Source organism: Littorina saxatilis, linkage group LG15 (assembly GCF_037325665.1).
Source record: "Littorina saxatilis isolate snail1 linkage group LG15, US_GU_Lsax_2.0, whole genome shotgun sequence".
In the NCBI taxonomy this organism is placed as follows: Eukaryota; Metazoa; Mollusca; class Gastropoda; order Littorinimorpha; family Littorinidae; genus Littorina; species Littorina saxatilis.
Genome location: NC_090259.1, coordinates 17,025,474 through 17,035,417, shown reverse-complemented (window position 1 = coordinate 17,035,417; position 9,944 = coordinate 17,025,474). Strand labels below are relative to the sequence as shown.

Sequence of the window (9,944 nt, the reverse complement as noted above, 5' to 3'; positions counted from 1 at the left end):
TCCCTCCTTTTAAAGGCATGATTTTCTCAAATTTTTGGAGGGGTTTTTAAGGGGGGGTTCCACTGTATGCACTTTTGTGAATGTAATTGCAATCTTATCTTTCCCCGTATGAATTTTGTTAACTATTATTTATTATTTTTGTAAAATAACGTTATTGTAGTGTACAAATGGAGAAAAAAACGTTTTGTGTAAAAATCTACTGAGATGATTTGGTTTTAAGGGCAGACCGGGTAGGCAAAATGAGTTATTTTTGGTCTCATACACCTTTTTGGGGTTGTTGCATTTTTCACACCTTTGAACATCCTGGAATGCATTCAATAATCTGCTTTTGTCATTTTAGACATGTATTCATGTAAATAAAACCATTTTCAAACCGATGTTTTGTTGTTTTTGTCTGTGTTTTATCAAAAAAATCGAAAAAATGGTCAACTTTGGATACTCCGTGCTGGTAAATGTGCGCACATGACATGACCCTTCGCTGTTCAAACTGTGTGGAAATTTCCGTTCTTCAAGATGACGTCATCACCGTTGGGGAATTTCCGTTGACATAGGCACAAAGAGAGAGAATCCGTTCCAACCGAAACCCCGGAATTAATATATGCAAATATATGTAGGTCAAAGGCATTTGGCGCAAGCGCAGTAGACAACTTATCAGTCCCCCGGTGTCAACAAATCCATGACGTTTTCACCGATTCAGCAGCATTTTTCAAAGTTTTGAGCTGCGGAGAACAACCCTAACATTGGAAATGTTCGGCATAGTGGCAAGAAATATCAGAGAAAGATGAACCAGCAGCAGCGAACAGTAGAAGGAAGTAACAACACTCCGAAATGAACCAACATGATCGTATTTGAGCAGACGACATTCTAAGATTCTTGACTCGACGAGGTGGGTTTTGCTTCTTTCTCTTTTCGATCTTCTTTGTTTGACAACGTGATTTATTGCACATCGTTATGTTGTTGTTGTTGTAAGAATGTGTTAGGGTTTGCAGGTAAATGATAAACAGTTTGTGTCTGAAGTATTTTGCGGGTTTCTTGATCCAATTTACTGACCATGCCGCCGCTGCACACCCCCCCCCCCCCCCCCTCCCTCCCTCGATCATCTCTGTGATATCGTCTTCACAACCCCTATTTTATTGTTCTTCGCTGGCCAGTCCTTGAGAGCTTACTATGGTGTAACATGTCATCAGTATTCTTTGTCTGGGGTCAAACTGAGAAGCAGCATCTGAGCGATGTACGACTGACACAGTTTCTGTTTCTGGTCATTGACCGTAGGAAAATAAGTACCCTACTAGAGAGCGTTCTCTAATTCTAAAGGATTGGTTTACACCAGCATGGCTGACCAACCTATCATTGACAGCAATATTGTTGTCAAATCTTTTCCATTAACTAAGGAATACAAAAAATAGATCCAATTTACTTCACCAAAGAAAAAAAAAGAGTTAAACTAAAGGACTGGGGATGCAACTCATGAATCAAAAGCATAAAGATCACCTGCAAACAGTGCTAGGTTTAGGAAATCTGAAAATGTATACACACACACAGAACACACACACACACACACACACAAAACAGACAACAGACAAGAAACAAGCAAATACATAGCAAGTGTGATGAAATAAATTAATTTTAAAAGAAAAATATGAAAAGAAAGAAAGAAAGAAAATAATTCAGCTAGTTTCAGTATTAGTTCCTGTGTGTATGTGATTGTGTGGTTACTCAAATCCCATAGTAAACTTGACATGTACATTTTGTGATAGGGGCCAATTAATGAATGTCTTTTGTGTGTGTGTGTGTGTGTGTGTGTTCGTCAACCGACATATGTGGGTACGAGCCGCTGAGGTGGTTGTAAGAAAACCCGCCTGGTTCAGTGGTTGGGGGCTGATTGGGATTTCTGATTTACCAGCCTAGCCAAAAAGTTGAGGTACACCCCATGTAACATGGTCATTTGCAAAATAAAGTACAAGCACTTGATGACGTTTATATTGAGTCTTAAAATTTGCAGCTTATTACAAACAAAAACCATGGACAGTTGTATCAAATATTAAATCAGTGTTTGTGTATTTATTAGGTTGGAGCAAGGGGAGAGCCAGTCCTCCTGTGGTGGCAGCGAGGAGAAAGATTGACCTGATGGAAAAGTTTGCTAAACCGGAACTACCCTCTTCCACAGCAGAAACATCAGCTTTGCCATCTTCTGACCAACCATAAGAAGATACAGATACTTTGCCATCTTCTGACCCATCACAAGCAGATATGGATACTGGTACTGTGCAACGTCACTCCGCTGACATGTGTTGGGCTTTTGTCAACATTGATCAGCTCAATCTATTGCTGAAAGGTTTATATCCTGTACTGAATGCTTGTCTGATAGCAGTCTGATTATGAAAGAAGGTGATGCATCAGCCCAAGGATTTGCACAGGCCCTGCATCTGGAGTGCATATGAGTGTCCATTCAAGTCTGCAGTTGTTTACTCTTCTCCCGGTGTTTGCAACGCTTCGGGTGGTAAAGTTGCATTTTAAATAATCCGCGTATGACCAAGTTGGTACATGGAAAGGGACATTCAGCTTTACAGAAATTTGCTGCAGTGTTAGGATTGAGCACAGAAATACTGTAATTAAAATGTTGCAACTTTTGAATGGCTTGATAGCTTTGTTCCATTTGTGTATATATAATTATGTAATGTTGTTGATGATTTGTGAAGCATCATTTCTATGCAATGGAATAAGAAATCAGTGCATCCGTTGGGTTTTTATGAGTCTGACAGTTTGGTTCTGATCAATATTTTCATATCAGCACAAACACAGATAATTGACTTTTTTAATGTTTTCATATAATTTTTTTTTAAATCAAAAAAATCTGATAATTTGATTATCAAATCATTTCCCCTTCATAGTTAAAGTGTTATTCTGGTTAAAAAAAAACCACCCCATTAATTCAAGCTCTACTGTGGTACTAGTTTACCGGGGTACTAGTGGGACTCTTTTACATGCTGTTTTCTCTACATGTAATTTGAGACAAAATGTGGTAATTAAAATGTTGTAACTTTTGAATGGCAAGATGGATTTGTTCCAATTTTGTATATGTTGTTTATGATTTGTGAAGCACCATTTCTGTGCATGGAATAAGAATACAGTGGATTCCTTGTGTTTTTATGAGTCCGACAGTTTCGTTTTGATTCATATCTGCACTAACATAGATGAGTTTTCAAATGATTTTTTTTAAAAAAGTCTGGATAATTTGATCGTCAAATCATTTCCCCATCATAGTAAAGTGGTTATTCTTATAAAAACATATCAATTCAGGCTGCACTGTGCTACTAGTTTGAGGTACTGGTTGGAATCTTTCAAATGCTGTTTTCTCTGAATGTAATTTTCAGACAAACATCTGTAATTAAAATGTTGCAACTTTTGAATGGCTTGATGGATTTGTTTCATTTTTGTTTATGTTGTTTATGATTTGTAAAGCGTCAGTTTTGTGTATGGAATAAGAGTTAAGTGCATTGGTTGGGTTTTTATGAGTCTGACAGTTTGGTTCTGATTCATGTTTTCATATCGGTACAAACAAAGATGGCTGTTTTCATATGATGTATATAAAAAAATCCTGATAATTTGATTGTCAAATCCTTTTCCCTACATAGTAAAGTGGTCATTCTGATAAAAACATATGAATTCAGGGTGCACTGTGCTACTGGTTTTTTTATGTACTGGTTCAAATCTTTAAAATGCTGTTTTCTCTGAATGTAATTTTCAGACAAAACGCTACAATTAAAATGTTGCAACTTTTGAAAGGCTTGATGGATTTGTTCAGTTTTTGTATATGTTGTTTATGAGTTGTACAGCATCAGTTCTGTGTATGGAATAAGAGTTCAGTGCATTGGTTGGGTTTTTATGAGTCTGACAGTTAGGATTTCATGTATTTTTCTTATCAAAACTGAACCGGTAACTGAAAATGCTAAATTAAAATAATATATTGCTTAGAAATGCTTTTCGATACACAGAATTATTAAACACACACATATTGCTGCAAAGAAGAAAAATTGGATCAAAACATGCACTGGTTCACAAACTGCAACATTTTAAAAAAAGCACATTTTATAACGTTTTTCTCACATTTTGGTGAATAAAACCCCCAAAAATTGCTTTTCACTCAAAATTTAAAATGGTTTCCCTTAATTAGGTTATTCTGCTTGCAAAAATCAAACAAGCAGCAAGCTGTTTCCAAAATAAAAAAAAAAAGTGCTTGCCTACCCTGTCCCCCCTTAAAACTGATTTGACAACATTATCACGTGCATTTGTGTGTATGTTGAATTTGTTTAACAGCTGTTCTCGTGGTTTTGACAGATCTTTGCATGAGTGCAAAATGTTGTGCCCCCATGTTATATATCTCACATATTTTGTTCCCATTCTCTTTTCTCTGATTCAATTCTCACCCAAGGATAACCCTTGAGGTAAAATAAAAGAGCAGGTTATTGGTGGTGTTTAGTGTAGTGCATTCAATGATTAGCATAATGCTTGCTGCACAAAGCTATACTGTGAAAGTGCATTTGATAATGGCAATTGTGATGTAGAGCTTAAAAAATGGCATGGCCAGTAAATAAACTGATAAGGAATTCAATCAATACAGTCCTGAAAGTCCAACAAATTCGGGAAAAATTACTAGCCAGAGAGCAAACTTTACTAGCCAAACCAACAACTTATTTCAGCAACTTTACTCGCAAAGAGTAGATGAACATTTTTACTTGCCAGTTACATGTTTCTACTCGCCACTTGCAGGCCTGCAATAGACATTGGAATACACTACCACAAGATATTCCCCCCCTCCCTCAGTAAGTTTTCTGTTGTCAGCGTTTTGATTTTGATCCTTCGAGAGGTGTTTCGGACGTCATCAATATTCTCTAACTGTTTATGTACATGTGTAGAATAAGTCTCGGACTGCTGCTGTAAAGACTATCCCATGTTGATGTCAGTTGCTTCCCTGCAGTGTTGATATGATGCATTTTGTGGGTTGATGAACATTGTTGTCATTAACAACGCCATTTGTGAAACTTATTGGATTCTTGGTCTTGAGAGATATACAGAGAGAGTGCGAGAGAGATACAGACAGACAGAGAGAGTGTGAGAGAGATACAGACAGACAGATAGACAGACAGACGGACAGAGACAGAGAAAAGGAGGGTGTGCATGTTCAAACCAACATTCGTGCTCTTTTTTTTTAGTACTATAGATACAGAGGGAGAATTATTACTCACAAAGCAATTTTTAAGGCAAAGCAAAGCAAAACTTTATTTTTTTTAAATCTTGGGGAAAGGGGTGCGTGTGCGTACATGAAAAGGCAGACAGAAAGAAGAAGGTACATTTGATACACATGTAATAGAATTAAAGTTTGGCCAGTTATAATGAATGAGATTCAATATTTCGAAATATACACTCACACACACACACACACAGAGAAAGACATATACAGAGAGAGAGAGACATCGAGATTAAAAATCGTAATTACGTTGTTGTCAGTGTGCGTGTGCCGGTGTGTGCGTGTATTCGCTTGAGTGCGTAGCCCTTTTCTTTCTGGTTGCATCATTGTGTCATATGATTCAATCTCTGAAGCAGCCGTGCACTGAAGAGCAAGATGTAAAGGGAAGCAACCACTACTGGGTGTAATGCGCACGTTGACACGATTAGTTCCCTTTCTGAATCACGGGCAAAGACACAAAAGCAAGAACGCTGAAGCGTGATGTACCTTTTAGTCAACCTCCGGTAAGCCAAACACACCGGCGGCCGCGAAGCGAAGACAGTCGGGCACTGACTAACGTCTTATTTGCTTTCACATTCTCAACACACACATACACACACACACCACACACACACACACACACACACACACACACACACACACACACACACCACACACACACACACACACACACACGCACACACACAAGAATTGTAGGAATTTCGTTGTTGTGAATGTGTAAGTTTTCTTGATTTGAAGTGTTAGTAAATGTGTACATTTACTTAAAACATAAACTTGGCTAAAGCAGTTTTGCGTCAAATTTTGCACCAAAGTTAAAGCATTAGTTCCCGTGTCATTTCATTCAAACTGTATAATTATGCCAGTTAAGGCCGTTCACTTGACTATCACCTTTTGGAATAAAGATTTACTTTACAGGGATCACGTGACCGCAGTTCAAATAAGGGTAACCTCAACATCGACTGGACATAAACGAAAGGGCTCAATTAAAAATCTACAAAAAAATCACAATAGGCAAAACTTTGAAACGTTTACATACGAGAAGAAAGCCAAATCCATGATCTACCCAGAAAAGGTTATTTTGTTTATCAAGCTAATTAATTGCGTATTTCGAGTGCTATGCTTTTCCTACTGATGCAGATGTCGATCGTTGTATTAAATCTGTGTGACACAAACATCGCCTCACCCATATAAAACAGGGGCGGATTTAGGGGGGGGGGGGGGGGTTCCTGGACCCCCCCCCCCCCCCGGCATAAAAAAAAGTTTAAAAAAAAGAAATACAAAAATTTGAAAGTAAAGAAAAACTAATGGCTCAGATTAATTGCTCCATTTTCCTTGATTTTTTTTATCCAAATTGTACGGGGGGGGGGTGGGGGGGGGGAGTGCATGCCCACGGACCCCCCTAGGAGCCGGCCTTTGTCTTGTAAGTGACGGTTTTGGAAAGTAGTTGGGTCATTTGTCTGCTCAGGTTGCACCAGACCGGTCAATTGACCTTATTTTGATCCAAATTTGTCTTGTAAAATTTACTTTTTGGAAGGTGTATTAGGGGAAGTTTCTTTGCTCAGATTGCACCAAATTGCTCCCTTTTCCCTGCTTTTATTAACATTTTCCGGGGGGAGGGGGGCATGCCCGGGACCCCCCTAGGAGGTTCGAACGCTTCGTGGCCTCGAATTGTCACTCTCGCGGAAAATCGGTAATCCCTAAAACAGGGAGACAAAATAACACGCTTTCACCTTGTGCAGTTAGGCAGTTCGAACGTTGTTTTTGGTGTTAAAAACTGACCTACGATTAATGAACAGACAATTTTGAAGAATTCGTAGCCTTTTTTGGTTGAATATCTTTCCTTAAAAAAAATACTCACAATCATCAAGACTTGAAAAATAGTGTGCCCCCTGCTGAAAATACGATTTCTTGGTGGTTCCATTGTTAGTCTTACCGTTCTAATCACTTATATTAGCACCAGAGTGTGCGAAAGACTCCAAAATGCAGATGAAACACACCAACCTCGCTACTTCGCAGCCATTTTGAACGATCTCAATCACCAACTATTTTTCGATCAAATTCTTACGTAAACTCATGCCGTCAAAAGATGTTCGAGTTTGTTTTTGCAACAATGTTCATCAAGTGGATTTACAAAGAATTAAACCACTGTAATCCGGTATTTTGCCATCCCCGACCTACAGATATTTTAGAAGGTAAAAGTATGGAGGGATTAAATCGGATGAGTTTGGCTACCGCTCAATGTCAAACTTTGTACTGAATGTCAAGCCTTGTACTGTTGAGTCTATCCCCAAATAGTTTGGCTATAATGCTCAATGTCAAACCTTGTATTGTTGAGTCTATCCCCAAATAGTTTGGCTACCGCTCAATGTCAAACCTTGTACTGAATGTCAAGCCTTGTACTGTTGAGTCTATCCCCAAATAGTTTGGCTACCGCTCAATGTCAAACCTTGTACTGTTGAGTCTATCCCCAAATAGTTTGGCTACCGCTGAATGTCAAGCCTTGTACTGTTGAGTCTATCCCCAAATAGTTTGGCTACCGCTCAATGTCAAACCTTGTACTGAATGTCAAACCTTGTACTGTTGAGTCTATCCCCAAATAGTTTGGCTACCGCTCAATGTCAAGCCTTGTACTGTTGAGTCTATCCCCAAATAGTTTGGCTATAATGCTCAATGTCAAACCTTGTACTGAATGTCAAACCTTATACTGTTGAGTCTATCCCCAAATAGTTTGGCTACCGCTCAATGTCAAACCTTGTACTGTTGAGTCTATCCCCAAATAGTTTGGCTACTGCTCAATGTCAAACCTTGTACTGAATGTCAAACCTTATACTGTTGAGTCTATCCCCAAATAGTTTGGCTACCGCTCAATGTCAAACCTTGTACTGTTGAGTCTATCCCCAAATAGTTTGGCTATAATGCTCAATGTCAAACCTTGTACTGAATGTCAAGCCTTGTACTGTTGAGTCTATCCCCAAATAGTTTGGCTACCGCTCAATAATGTCAAACCTTGTACTGAATATCAAACCTTGTACTGTTGAGTCTATCCCCAAATAGTTTGGCTATAATGCTCAATGTCAAACCTTGTACTGTTGAGTCTATCCCCAAATAGTTTGGCTACTGCTCAATGTCAAACCTTGTACTGAATGTCAAACCTTATACTGTTGAGTCTATCCCCAAATAGTTTGGCTACCGCTCAATGTCAAGCCTTGTACTGTTGAGTCTATCCCCAAATAGTTTGGCTACCGCTCAATGTCAAACCTTGTACTGTTGAGTCTATCCCCAAATAGTTTGGCTACCGCTCAATGTCAAACCTTGTACTGTTGAGTCTATCCCCAAATAGTTTGGCTACTGCTCAATGTCAAACCTTGTACTGAATGTCAAGCCTTGTACTGTTGAGTCTATCCCCAAATAGTTTGGCTACTGCTCAATGTCAAACCTTGTACTGAATGTCAAACCTTGTACTGTTGAGTCTATCCCCAAATAGTTTGGCTACCGCTCAATGTCAAACCTTGTACTGTTGAGTCTATCCCCAAATAGTTTGGCTACTGCTCAATGTCAAACCTTGTACTGAATGTCAAGCCTTGTACTGTTGAGTCTATCCCCAAATAGTTTGGCTACCGCTCAATAATGTCAAACCTTGTACTGTTGAGTCTATCCCCAAATAGTTTGGCTACCGCTCAATGACAAACCTTGTACTGTTGAGTCTATCCCCAAATAGTTTGGCTACCGCTCAATGTCAAGCCTTGTACTGAATGTCAAACCTTGTATTGTTGAGTCTATCCCCAAATAGTTTGGCTACCGCTCAATGTCAAACCTTGTACTGAATGTCAAACCTTGTACTGTTGAGTCTATCCCCAAATAGTTTGGCTACCGCTCAATGTCAAGCCTTGTACTGTTGAGTCTATCCCCAAATAGTTTGGCTACCGCTCAATGTCAAACCTTGTACTGTTGAGTCTATCCCCAAATAGTTTGGCTACCGCTCAATGTCAAACTTTGTACTGAATGTCAAGCCTTGTACTGTTGAGTCTATCCCCAAATAGTTTGGCTATAATGCTCAATGTCAAACCTTGTACTGAATGTCAAACCTTGTACTGTTGAGTCTATCCCCAAATAGTTTGGCTATAATGCTCAATGTCAAACCTTGTACTGAATGTCAAACCTTATACTGTTGAGTCTATCCCCAAATAGTTTGGCTATAATGCTCAATGTCAAACCTTGTACTCAATGTCAAACCTTGTACTGAATGTCAAGCCTTGTACTGTTGAGTCTATCCCCAAATAGTTTGGCTACCGCTCAATAATGTCAAACCTTGTACTGAATATCAAACCTTGTACTGTTGAGTCTATCCCCAAATTCATTAAAAAGAAAATCAAAATAGCACGGAACTCAAACTGTTTGACATAAAGACGTACATCTGGGTTTTCTTTTGGACTGAATATACATAATCTATAACTAATGTTCAACAAATATGAAGATATTCGTTGTGTGAAAGAGAGAGGGGATGACTTAGCCCTGTCTATAAAACGGCAAGATGATATAGAGGATGACTGAGCCCTGTCTATAAAACAAGATGGTACAGACGGACCTTGGATAGAGCAGATTATCAACTACTAAGGACAAACCAATTTCACCAAATTTGCAAGACATAATTTGCCATGATTCTGCTATTGTTTTGTGAAGAAATTTTCTAAATCTC

The 9,944-nt window shown here is 38.8% G+C and overlaps 1 long non-coding RNA gene across 1 annotated transcript; it reads left to right on the top strand.

The window, feature by feature from the left end:
* The first annotated feature begins 212 nt into the window (after positions 1–212).
* On the top strand, positions 213–3,785 carry LOC138948685 (uncharacterized). The gene is made up of 2 exons (XR_011450061.1): positions 213–886; positions 2,069–3,785. It is a non-coding gene; the product is annotated as an uncharacterized lncRNA (long non-coding RNA).
* Positions 3,786–9,944: the final 6,159 nt, after the last annotated feature.